Here is a 13568-nt window from a genome sequence, read left to right on the forward strand (position 1 = left end):
TTTTAAATCCCATGGTTCCATTATCTTATTAATGTCAAAAGCATCAAGTGAATTTTGCTTTTGCCAATCCATCAAAAAAGTATATACTTATGCATATTTAGTAAACTGTCAACCATTTGGTGGTATATTGGGTATACTGTAGATTCCATTTTGTCTAAGTAACCTTGAGTGGCTTCAAGAAGTCTCATTTTGACAAATAAAAAACTGTCAAAATGAAATTGCAGGTTTTTATCTTACCTTGCTTTTTTCTAAGAAACAATGAGTGGCTTAAAAGAATAGGTTCTTTTTGACAAACAAAAAAGTCAACAATTAATTGCAGGTTTTTTTTTTTTCTTTCTTCTTGGTCTGTATGCTTAAGTTGCACACAGTAAGAGACAAGTCTTAGGTTCCAACTATCATAAAAGTTCAAACTCTATAGGAATCTTGGCACTGAACTTTCCAAATATGCATACTTGGACAAAAATTTACCTTAAGGAAACATTTTAGCTATGCTACCAATACATTTTTAAATTGTTATGGTATTTTTAAAATGTAACTTCTTTTTTTCCAGCGTATTGCATTTTTTTTATTAAATAATTTGAGTTTTACTTTAAAAATGGTAAAATCTAAATAAGAAATTATTTTGCTTGTGGCTTGTTGGTCTGGGTGTATGATTTTTGCTTTGGGTGGAAAAGGCCCCAGGTTCATATCCTGGATTAGCCTGTTTTCTCAGGTTCTTTAAAAGTGCTTAGTTCTATTATCTGATAGTATTTTAAAATACTTACTAATGTATTCCAACAGTTTCACTTCCAATTTCATTAGTATATATGAAAAATGCTTGAACAGTTGGCTCGTTGGTCTAGGGGAATGATTCTCGCTTAGGGTGCGAGAGATCCCGGCTTCAAATCCTGGACGAGCCTATCTTCTCAGATTATTTTAAATCCCATGGTTCCATTAACTGATTGATGTCAAAAGCATCAAGTGAATTTTGCTTTTGAAAATCCATAAAAAATATATACTTATGCATATTTAGTAAACTGTCTACCATTTGGTGGTATATTGGGTATACTGTAGATTCCATTTTGTCTAAGTAATCTTGAGTGGCTTCAAAGAAGTCTCATTTTGACAAATTAAAAACTGTCAAAATGAAATTACAGGTTTTTCTCTTACCTTGCTTATTTCTAAGAAACAATGAGTGGCTTAAAAGAATAGCCTCTTTTTGACAAACAAAAAGGTCAACAATTAATTGCAGGTTTTTTTTTTTTTCTTTCTTCTTGGTCTGTATGCTTAAGTTGCACACAGTAAGAGACAAGTCTTAGGTTCCAACTATCATAAAAGTTCAAACTCTATAGGAACCCCTAAATCTTGGCACTGAACTTTCCAAATATGCATACTTGGACAAAAATTTGCCTTAAGGAAACATTTTAGCTATGCTACCAATACATTTTTAAATTGTTATGGTATTTTTAAAATGTAACTTCTTTTTTTCCAGCGTATATTGCATTTTTTTTATTAAATAATTTGAGTTTTACTTTAAAAATGGTAAAATCTGAATAAGAAATTATTTAGCTTGTGGCTTGTTGGTCTGGGTGTATGATTTTTTGCTTTGGGTGCAAAAGGCCCCAGGTTCATATCCTGGATGAGCCTGTTTTCTTAGGTTCTTTAAACGTGCTTAGTTCTATTATCTGATAGTATTTTAAAATACTTACTAATGTATTCCAACAGGTTCACTTCCAATTTGTCACGAACCGGTCTCTCACCTCTGCGGGTTCTGGGGTTCATCCATTGCCAGTGCGGTTGCTTGCGGTGCTGTGCGCCCGTGTGGGGACACGGCGTGATCAATGGCACAGGTGATGCAGAGTCTGGGAACTGTGAGTGCGGGGACCAAATGGCCTAAGGCACTGCGGTGTGTCTGCTGTATAGGAGGTGGCCATGTTGGAGACCAAATAGCTAATACAGAGCACTTGTGAAAACACCTGTGGGCAGGTGTAAGCCAATCCCGTGCTTGTGCTGCCTTTAAGTAGGCTGGGATTATGTTACTCTGAGCCAGTGCTTTGTTGTATCAAAGCTGTGCTCTAGCTCTGAACTCTCTCCGTGCATTCCTGTGTGATTCCCGTGGTCCAGATATCGCCTCCGTTCCCAGAGGTCCGTTTGCAGCCTTCACTGCCAAAGATCTACCGGCTCTCCATTGTGCTATCAGTCAATTGCACACCTATTGGAAATACTTGGATTCCCAGTGTCCTGCATGAGGTTACCTTGTCAGTCTGCCTATCCTACAAAGTCTGCAGGATCTCATTTCTCTCAGCTGTTCGTTTGTTCAACTCTGCATTTAACCCATTCATCACCTTGTCTTCTACTACAGTTTCACAGTGATCTCCGGAACCCGCAAGTAACCCAATTCAGTACTTTTGCTATGTTGTCATTACAAGGATAATTCATCACAGTCTCTCAGTTAACTCTCAAAACTCCATTGCAAATCCTTACAGTTATCTCTTCATGTCTGCATTATCCAGTTAATAACATTCTACAGTTCAGCATCAAAGTTTGTTTATATTTGCTATGTTGTCATAACAAGGATAATTCTTCACAGTCTCTCAGTTAACTCTCAAAACTCCATTGCAAATCCTTACAGTTATCTCTTCATGTCTGCATTATCCAGTTAATCACATTCTGCAGTTCTGCATCAAAGCTTGTTTATATTTGGACAATCCAACATTTATTCATCAGCTTGTTTTGCATATGTTTCCATGAACATTTCTTTTATTTATTTTTGAGTTTTCTCTTGCATATTATTCCTGCAATACTTCAGTATAATATGATGATTACCAACTTGTCAGTTAACCCTTTACTGAATTATTATTTTGAATAAATATATGAATCGGAACTTTCTTCGTCCTCCCTGCTTTCTTCATAGCCCAGCACCTACACCTGTGGTTGGTTCCGGGTTAACGGATTCACAAAAACACCCGGGCCTGACAGTAAGCACTGGCCACATGGATCCGTCAAGTGACCAATTTGCAGGAGACGGTGCTACGTCAGATATCCTTTCCCGTCTGGAAAATCAGGAGTCTATACAGACACAAATAGTGCAGTTTATGCAAACTATGGCAGACCGTTTAGAGACTCTTCATACGGCTATTAAAACGTTCCAAGTCCAGAGTCCAACCCTGGATGTCCCAGTTACCACTACAGCTTCTCCTGTGACGCTACCTACGTCCCGCTTGCAGTTACCCTCTCCGAGTAAGTTTGACGGAACCCCAAAACTTTGCAGAGGATTCCTGAATCAATGCGAGATCCAGTTCGAACTGTTGTCCTCCAGTTTCCCATCAGCTCGTTCTAAAGTTGCATATATTATTGCCCTCCTCTCCGGTCAGGCTCTGGAGTGGGCATCACCATTATGGGAGAGAGGTGATCCTATCCTCTCTAATTACAAAGAGTTCGTATCTTCCTTCCGGAGAATCTTTGACGAACCAGGCAGGACCACCTCAGCATCCTTGGAGATTCTCCGTCTACGTCAAGGTTTACGTCCTGTCAGTCAATATATTATTCAGTTTCGCACGTTGTCTTCAGAGTTAAACTGGAATGAGGAGGCCCTGATCGCCGCGTTTTGGAATGGACTTTCAGAGAGAATCAAGGATGATTTAACTATCCGGGATGTGCCAATTAAACTGGATGAATTGATTTCTCTCTGTAACAAATTTGACCTACGTCACAGGGAGCGATGTTTAGAGAAATCCAGGGCAGAGCGATCCAGTCCACGTGATCATCCTAGACCTCGACAAGATTCTTCATCACAGTCTCCAGTAATGACTGAAGAACCTATGCAGATTGGGCGCTCTCGCCTCACAGAGGAGGAACGACTTCGTCGTCGACAGGGTAACCTCTGCATGTACTGTGGGTCCTCCGAACATTTAGTTAAATTCTGCAAACTCCGACCGGGAAACTCTCGCCTCCTAGCTTATTCAAGAGAGGTTAAGCTAGGAGTTACTCTAGAATCACGTTCTGGGAAAGAGCCGACCTTGTCTATTCAATTAGAAGTTCCAAGTTCTACAGTGAAAGTTTCAGCTCTCCTAGATTCCGGGGCAGCCGAGAACTTCATCTCCTCAGCCTTTGTCATGCGGTCTAAAGTTCGAACCATGCCTCTGGAAGCAGCAGTTGCCGTTATAGCAGTGGATGGAAGTCGAATTCCAGATGGTATAATTACTCATCGAACCGTATGTCTCAAGATGAAAGTTGGTGAGCTCCATTCCGAATACCTCTCCTTCTACGTGATTCCCAAAGCCTCTCAAGATGTGATACTTGGTTTACCTTGGCTGCAGAAACATAATCCTCAACTCAATTGGCAAACCATGGAAGTCCTTTCATGGGGTAAATCTTGTACCAAGGACTGTGTAGCTGCAATTGTACCTCTTCGGTCAATTAGCCTTTCCGATCTACCTCCGGTGTATCAATCCCTTGCGGATGTTTCCAGTAAGCAAGCAGCAGACTCTCTACCTCCTCATAGTGAATGGGACTGCCCAGTCGTCCTGGTTCCGGGCAAGACCCCTCCTAGGGGACAAATTCATCCGCTATCCATCCCAGAGACGCGAGCTATCCGGGATTGGTCCACTCCTACAACTCTCAAGGGGATTCAGCGATTTCTTGGCTTTGCTAATTTCTATAGGAGATTCATTAAGAATTATTCTACGTTAGCTGCTCCTATCACAGCCCTAACTCGCAAGGGAGCAAATCCTACGAACTGGTCTTCTGAAGCAATCAAAGCCTTCTCTGATTTAAAGCAAGCCTTTGTGTCAGCCCCCATTCTTCGACAGCCTGAGTTGAATCGTCCCTTTCTATTAGAGGTGCATGCATCTACAGAAGCAGTAGGAGCTGTGTTGTCACAAGTCTTTGAAGATAAAAAGGTCCATCCCTGCGGATATTTCTCCCGTAAGTTCCTCCCGGCAGAACGTAATTATGCAATCGGTGACCAAGAGTTACTTGCCATCAAGTTGGCATTTGAGGAGTGGAGATACCTTCTAGAAGGAGCTCAACATCGCATTACAGTTTATACTGATCATAAGAATCTTCTATATCTGCAGTCAGCTCAGTGTTTGAATCCACGACAAGCTCGATGGGCGCTTTTCTTCTCACGATTTGATTTCAAACTCACCTATCGTCCAGGGTCTCAGAACAAAAAGGCAGATGCCCTTTCCCGGCCCTTTGCTTCTTCTGAATTAAATGATGCTACCACGAATCAAGCCATTGTGAATCCTACGTCCTTTTTAATGACTCGAACCTCTCCAGTTCCTCCGCCTGGCAAGACCTTTGTTGCCACAAGTCTCCGAAAACGGCTGCTTACCTGGGCTCACTCCTCTTCCTTCATGGGTCATCATGGGGTTCTAAAGACTCTCGAATTTATTCAACAGTCTTATTGGTGGCCACGTCTCAAAGCCGATGTCCAAGAGTTTATAGCAGCATGTCCTAAATGTGCCCAACATAAGAGTCCAAGAAGTTCTCCACCAGAGTTTCATCCTTTGCCAGCCCTAGAGGTTCCAGCAGCAGATCAAGAGCTTCAACGTCTATCTAGCATCTGGAGTTGTGTACGTAAGTCCTTGGTCAAAACTTCCACTCGTTATAAATCTTTTGCAGATAGAAAACGTAAAGCTGTACCGAATTACTAAGTGGGAGACCAAGTTTGGATTTCTACGCGCAATCTCAAGTTCAAAGTTCCTTCTAAGAAATTTGCTCTCAGGTTTATTGGTCCATTTCCCATTGTAAAGGTACTCAACCTTGTGTCATACAAAGTCAAATTGCCACCGTCTTTGAGAATTCCTAAACGCCTTTCATACATCTTTACTGAAGCCTTTGATTCTCAATAAGTTTCGTACTACCCAGTCCAAATCTCCTAAAGTTCACTCTTTGCAGAATGAGGAATTTGAAGTTAAAGAGATTGTGGACTCACGTTCCCGATATGGTCGTTTACAGTTTCTGGTCGACTGGAAGGGTTACGGTCCGGAGGAGAGATCCTGGGTTTTCTCTGAAGATGTTCATGCTCCAAGACTGGTACAGAAATACTTCTCCAAAAATCCTGACAAGGTTCAAAGGTGTTCGGAGACCACCCGTAGAAGAGGGGGTACTGTCACGAACCGGTCTCTCACCTCTGCGGGTTCTGGGGTTCATCCATTGCCAGTGCGGTTGCTTGCGGTGCTGTGCGCCCGTGTGGGGACACGGCGTGATCAATGGCACAGGTGATGCAGAGTCTGGGAACTGTGAGTGCGGGGACCAAATGGCCTAAGGCACTGCGGTGTGTCTGCTGTATAGGAGGTGGCCATGTTGGAGACCAAATAGCTAATACAGAGCACTTGTGAAAACACCTGTGGGCAGGTGTAAGCCAATCCCGTGCTTGTGCTGCCTTTAAGTAGGCTGGGATTATGTTACTCTGAGCCAGTGCTTTGTTGTATCAAAGCTGTGCTCTAGCTCTGAACTCTCTCCGTGCATTCCTGTGTGATTCCCGTGGTCCAGATATCGCCTCCGTTCCCAGAGGTCCGTTTGCAGCCTTCACTGCCAAAGATCTACCGGCTCTCCATTGTGCTATCAGTCAATTGCACACCTATTGGAAATACTTGGATTCCCAGTGTCCTGCATGAGGTTACCTTGTCAGTCTGCCTATCCTACAAAGTCTGCAGGATCTCATTTCTCTCAGCTGTTCGTTTGTTCAACTCTGCATTTAACCCATTCATCACCTTGTCTTCTACTACAGTTTCACAGTGATCTCCGGAACCCGCAAGTAACCCAATTCAGTACTTTTGCTATGTTGTCATTACAAGGATAATTCATCACAGTCTCTCAGTTAACTCTCAAAACTCCATTGCAAATCCTTACAGTTATCTCTTCATGTCTGCATTATCCAGTTAATAACATTCTACAGTTCAGCATCAAAGTTTGTTTATATTTGCTATGTTGTCATAACAAGGATAATTCTTCACAGTCTCTCAGTTAACTCTCAAAACTCCATTGCAAATCCTTACAGTTATCTCTTCATGTCTGCATTATCCAGTTAATCACATTCTGCAGTTCTGCATCAAAGCTTGTTTATATTTGGACAATCCAACATTTATTCATCAGCTTGTTTTGCATATGTTTCCATGAACATTTCTTTTATTTATTTTTGAGTTTTCTCTTGCATATTATTCCTGCAATACTTCAGTATAATATGATGATTACCAACTTGTCAGTTAACCCTTTACTGAATTATTATTTTGAATAAATATATGAATCGGAACTTTCTTCGTCCTCCCTGCTTTCTTCATAGCCCAGCACCTACACCTGTGGTTGGTTCCGGGTTAACGGATTCACAAAAACACCCGGGCCTGACACAATTTCATTAGTATGCATCAAAATGCATGAACAGTTGGCTTGTTGGTCTAGGGGTATGTTTCTCACTTAGGGTGCGAGAGGTCCCTGGTTAAAATCCCGGACGAGCCCATCTTCTCAGGTTATTTTAAATCCCGTGGTTCCATTATCTGATTTATGTCAAAAGCATCAAGTGAATTTTGCTTTTGAAAATCCATTAAAAAAATATATACTTATGCATATTTAGTAAACTGTCAACCATTTGGTGGTATATTGGGTATACTGTAGATTCCATTTTGTCTAAGTAATCTTGAGTGGCTTCAAAGAAGTCTCATTTTGACAAATTAAAAACTGTCAAAATGAAATTGCAGGTTTTTCTCTTACCTTGCTTTTTTCTAAGAAACAATGAGTGGCTTAAAAGAATAGGCTCTTTTTGACAAACAAAAAGGTCAACAATTAATTGCAGGTTTTTGTTTTTTTCTTTCTTCTTGGTCTGTATGCTTAAGTTGCACACAGTAAGAGACAAGTCTTAGGTTCCAACTATCGGAAAAGTTCAAACTCTATAGGAACCCCTAAATCTTGGCACTGAACTTTCCAAATATGCATACTTGGACAAAAATTTACCGTAAGGAAACATTTTAGCTATGCTACCAATACATTTTTAAATTGTTATGGTATTTTTAAAATGTAACATCTTTTTTTCCAGCTTATTGCATTTTTTTATTAAATAATTTAAGGTTTTACTTTAAAAATGGTAAAATCTGAATAAGAAATTATTTAGCTTGTGGCTTGTTGGTCTGGGTGTATGATTTTTGCTTTGAGTGGAAAATGTACCAGGTTCATATCCTGGATTAGCCTGTTTTCTCAGGTTTTTTAAAAGTGCTTAGTTCTATTATCTGATAGTATTTTAAAATACTTACTAATGTATTCCAACAGTTTCACTTCCAATTTTATTAGTATACATGAAAAAGCATCAGCAGTTGGCTCATTGGTCTAGGGGTATGATTCTCGCTTAGGGTGCGAGAGGTCCTGGGTTCAAATCCCAGACGAGCCCATCTTCTCAGGTTCTTTTAAATCCCATGGTTCCATTATCTTATTGATGTCAAAAGCATCAAGTGAATTTTGCTTTTGCCAATCCATCAAAAAAGTATATACTTATGCATATTTAGTAAACTGTCAACCATTTGGTGGTATATTGGGTATACTGTAGATTCCATTTTGTCTAAGTAACCTTGAGTGGCTTCAAGAAGTCTCATTTTGACAAATAAAAAACTGTCAAAATGAAATTGCAGGTTTTTATCTTACCTTGCTTTTTTCTAAGAAACAATGAGTGGCTTAAAAGAATAGGCTTTTTTTGACAAACAAAAAGGTCAACAATTAATTGCAGGTTTTTTTTTTCTTTTCTTTCTTCTTGGTCTGTATGCTTAAGTTGCACACAGTAAGAGACAAGTCTTAGGTTCCAACTATCACAAAAGTTCAAACTCTATAGGAACCCCTATATCTTGGCACTGAACTTTCCAAATATGCATACTTGGACAAAAATTTACCTTAAGGAAACATTTTAGCTATGCTACCAATACATTTTTTAATTGTTATGGTATTTTTAAAATGTAACTTCTTTTTTTCCAACGTATTGCATTTTTTTTATTAAATAATTTGAGTTTTACTTTAAAAATGGTAAAATCTGAATAAGAAATTATTTAGCTTGTGGCTTGTTGGTCTGGGTGTATGATTTTTGCTTTGGGTGGAAAAGGCCCCAGGTTCATATCCTGGATTAGCCTGTTTTCTCAGGTTCTTTAAAAGTGCTTAGTTCTATTATCTGATAGTATTTTAAAATACTTACTAATGTATTCCAACAGTTTCACTTCCAATTTCATTAGTATACATGAAAAAGCATGATCAGTTTGCTCGTTGGGCTAGGGGTATGATTCTTGCTTAGGGTGCGAGAGGTCCTGGGTTCAAATCCCGGGCGAGCCCATCTTCTCAGATTCTTTAAAATCCCATGGTTCCATTATCTGATTGATGTCAAAAGCATCAAGTGAATTTTGCTTTTGAAAATCCATAAAAAAATATATACTTATGCATATTTATTAAACTGTCAACCATTTGGTGGTATATTGGGTATACTGTAGATTCCATTTTGTCTAAGTAATCTTGAGTGGCTTCAAAGGAGTCTCATTTTGACAAATTAAAAACTGTCAAAATGAAATTGCAGGTTTTTCTCTTACCTTGCTTTTTTCTAAGAAACAATGAGTGGCTTAAAAGAATAGGCTCTTTTTGACAAACAAAAAGGTCAACAATTAATTGCAGGTTTTTGTTTTTTTCTTTCTTCTTGGTCTGTATGCTTAAGTTGCACACAGTAAGAGACAAGTCTTAGGTTTCAACTATCTTAAAAGTTCAAACTCTATAGGAACCCCTAAATCTTGGCACTGAACTTTCCAAATATGCATACTTGGACAAAAATTTACCTTAAGGAAACATTTTAGCCATGCTACCAATACATTTTTAAATTGTTATGGTATTTTTAAAATGTAACTTCTTTTTTTCCAGCGTATTGCATTTTTTTTTATTAAATAATTTGAGTTTTACTTTTTAAAATGGTAAAATCTGAATAAGAAATTATTTAGCTTGTGGCTTGTTGGTCTGGGTGTATGATTTTTGCTTTGGGTGGAAAAGGCCCCAGGTTCATATCCTGGATTAGCCTGTTTTCTCAGGTTCTTTAAAAGTGCTTAGTTCTATTATCTGATAGTATTTTAAAATACTTACTAATGTATTCCAACAGTTTCACTTCCAATTTCATTAGTATACATGAAAAATGAATGAACAGTTGGCTCGTTGGTCTAGGGGTATGATTCTCGCTTAGGGTGCGAGAGGTCCCGGGTTCAAATCCCGGACGAGCCCATCTTGTCAGATTATTTTAAATCCCATGGTTCCATTAACTGATTGATGTCAAAAGCATCAAGTGAATTTTGCTTTTGAAAATCCATAAATAAATATATACTTATGCATATTTAGTAAACTGTCTACCATTTGGGGATATATTGGGTATACTGTAGATTCCATTTTGTCTAAGTAATCTTGAGTGGCTTCAAAGAAGTCTCATTTTGACAAATTAAAAACTGTCAAAATGAAATTACAGGTTTTTCTCTTACCTTGCTTTTTTCTAAAAAACAATGAGTGGCTTCAAAGAATAGGCTCTTTTTGACAAACAAAAAGGTCAACAATTAATTGCAGGTTTTTGTTTTTTTCTTTCTTCTTGGTCTGTATGCATAACTTGCACACAGTATGAGACAAGTCTTAGGTTCCAACTATCAGAAAAGTTAAAACTCTATAGGAACCCCTAAATCTTGGCACTGAACTTTCCAAATATGCATACTTGGACAAAAATTTACCTTAAGGAAACATTTTAGCTATGCTACCAATACATTTTTAAATTGTTATGGTATTTTTAAAATGTAACATCTTTTTTTCCAGCTTATTGCATTTTTTTATTAAATAATATGAGTTTTACTTTAAAAATGGTCAAATCTGAATAAGAAATTATTTAGCTTGTGGCTTGTTGGTCTGGGTGTAAGATTTTTGCTTTGGGTGCAAAAGGCCCCAGGTTCATATCCTGGATGAGCCTGTTTTCTTAGGTTCTTTAAACGTGCTTAGTTCTATTATCTGATAGTATTTTAAAATACTTACTAATGTATTCCAACAGGTTCACTTCCAATTTCATTAGTATGTATCAAAACGCCTGAACAGTTGGCTCGTTGGTCTAGGGGTATGATTCTCGCTTAGGGTGCGAGAGGTCCCGGGTTCGAATCCTGGACGAGCCCATCTTCTCGGGTTCATTTAAATCCCATGATTCCATTATCTGATTGATGTCAAAAGCATCAAGTGAATTTTTCTTTTGCCAATCCATCAAAAAAGTATATACTTAATCATATTTAGTAAACTGTCAAACATTTGGTGGTATATTGGGTATACTGTAGATTCCACTTTGTCTAAGTAACCTTGAGTGGCTTCAAAGAAGTCTCATTTTGACAAATAAAAAACTGTCAAAATGAAATTACAGGTTTTTCTCTTACCTTGCTTTTTTCTAAGAAACAATGAGTGGCTTAAAAGAATAGGCTCTTTTTGACAAACAAAAAGGTCAACAATTAATTGCAGGTTTTTGTTTTTTTCTTTCTTCTTGGTCTGTATGCTTAAGTTGCACACAGTATGAGACAAGTCTTAGGTTCCAACTATCAGAAAAGTTCAAACTCTATAGGAACCCCAAAATCTTGGCACTGAACTTTCCAAATATGCATACTTGGACAAAAATTTACCTTAAGGAAACATTTTAGCTATGCTACCAATACATTTTTAAATTGTTATGGTATTTTTAAAATGTAACATCTTTTTTTCCAGCTTATTGCATTTTTTTATTAAATAATTTGAGTTTTACTTTAAAAATGGTAAAATCTGAATAAGAAATTATTTAGCTTGTGGCTTGTTGGTCTGGGTGTATGATTTTTGCTTTGAGTGGAAAAGGCACCAGGTTCATATCCTGGATTAGCCTGTTTTCTCAGGTTCTTTAAAAGTGCTTAGTTCTATTATCTGATAGTATTTTAAAATACTTACTAATGTATTCCAACAGTTTCTCTTCCAATTTCATTAGTATACATGAAAATTGCATGAAAAGTTGGTTCGTTGGGCTAGGGGTATGATTCTTGCTTAGAGTGCGAGAGGTCCCGGGTTCAAATCCCGGACAAGACCATCTTCTCAGATTCTTTTAAATCCCATGGTTCCATTATCTGATTGATGTCAAAAGCATCAAGTGAATTTTGCTTTTGAAAATCCATAAAACAATATATACTTATGCATATTTAGTAAACTGTCAACCATTTGGTGGTATATTGGGTATACTGTAGATTCCATTTTGTCTAAGTAACCTTGAGTTGCTTCAAAGAAGTCTCATTTTGACAAATAAAAAACTGTCAAAATGAAATTACAGGTTTTTATCTTACCTTGCTTTTTTCTAAGAAACAATGAGTGTCTTAAAAGAATAGGCTCTTTTTGACAAACAAAAAGGTCAACAATTAATTGCAGGTTTTTGTTTTTTTCTTTCTTCTTGGTCTGTATGCTTAAGTTGAACACAGTATGAGACAAGTCTTAGGTTCCAACTATCAGAAAAGTTCAAACTCTATAGGAACCCCTAAATCTTGGCACTGAACTTTCCAAATATGCATACTTGGACAAAAATTTACCTTAAGGAAACATTTTAGCTATGCTACCAATACATTTTTAAATTGTTATGGTATTTTTAAAATGTAACATCTTTTTTTCCAGCTTATTGCATTTTTTTATTAAATAATTTGAGTTTTACTTTAAAAATGGTAAAATCTGAATAAGAAATTATTTCGCTTGTGGCTTGTTGGTCTGGGTGTATGATTTTTGCTTTGAGTGGAAAGGGCACCAGGTTCATATCCTGGATTAGCCTGTTTTCTCAGGTTCTTTAAAAGTGCTTAGTTCTATTATCTGATAGTATTTTAAAATACTTACTAATGTATTCCAACAGTTTCACTTCCAATTTCATTAGTATACATGAAAAACGAATGAACAGTTGGTTCGTTGGGCTAGGGGTATGATTCTTGCTTAGCGTGCGAGAGGTCCCGGTTTCAAATCCCGGACGAGCCCATCTTCTCAGATTCTTTTAAATCCCATGGTTCCATTATCTGATTGATGTCAAAAGCATCAAGTGAATTTTGCTTTTGAAAATCCATAAAAAAATATATACTTATGCATATTGAGTAAACTGTCAACCATTTGGTGGTATATTGGGTATACTGTAGATTCCATTTTGTCTAAGTAATCTTGAGTGGCTTCAAAGGAGTCTCATTTTAACAAATTAAAAACTGTCAAAATGAAATTACAGGTTTTTCTCTTACCTTGCTTTTTTCTAAGAAACAATGAGTGGCTTCAAAGAATAGGCTCTTTTTGACAAACAAAAAGGTCAACAATTAATTGCAGGTTTTTGTTTTTTTCTTTCTTCTTGGTCTGTATGCATAAGTTGCACACAGTATGAGACAAGTCTTAGGTTCCAACTATCAGAAAAGTTCAAACTCTATAGGAACCCCTAAATCTTGGCACTGAACTTTCAAAATATGCATACTTGGACAAAAATTTACCTTAAGGAAACATTTTAGCTATGCTACCAATACATTTTTAAATTGTTATGGTATTTTTAAAATGTAACATCTTTTTTTCCAGCTTATTGCATTTTTTTATTA

At 37.6% G+C, this 13568-nt stretch overlaps 3 non-coding genes across 3 annotated transcripts; all 3 read left to right on the forward strand.

Annotated features, from left to right (window-relative positions):
* Positions 1 to 8293: 8293 nt before the first annotated feature.
* Positions 8294 to 8365, forward strand: TRNAP-AGG (transfer RNA proline (anticodon AGG)). Its single transcript has one exon. It is a non-coding gene; the product is annotated as a tRNA-Pro (tRNA).
* Positions 8366 to 10140: 1775 nt separating this feature from the next.
* On the forward strand, positions 10141 to 10212 carry TRNAP-AGG (transfer RNA proline (anticodon AGG)). The gene has a single exon. It is a non-coding gene; the product is annotated as a tRNA-Pro (tRNA).
* An 848-nt stretch (positions 10213 to 11060) lies between these two features.
* On the forward strand, positions 11061 to 11132 carry TRNAP-AGG (transfer RNA proline (anticodon AGG)). Its single transcript has one exon. It is a non-coding gene; the product is annotated as a tRNA-Pro (tRNA).
* Positions 11133 to 13568: the final 2436 nt, after the last annotated feature.

The sequence above is a fragment of the Pseudophryne corroboree genome, chromosome 3 (genome assembly GCF_028390025.1).
Source record: "Pseudophryne corroboree isolate aPseCor3 chromosome 3, aPseCor3.hap2, whole genome shotgun sequence".
Lineage (NCBI taxonomy): Eukaryota > Metazoa > Chordata > Amphibia > Anura > Myobatrachidae > Pseudophryne > Pseudophryne corroboree.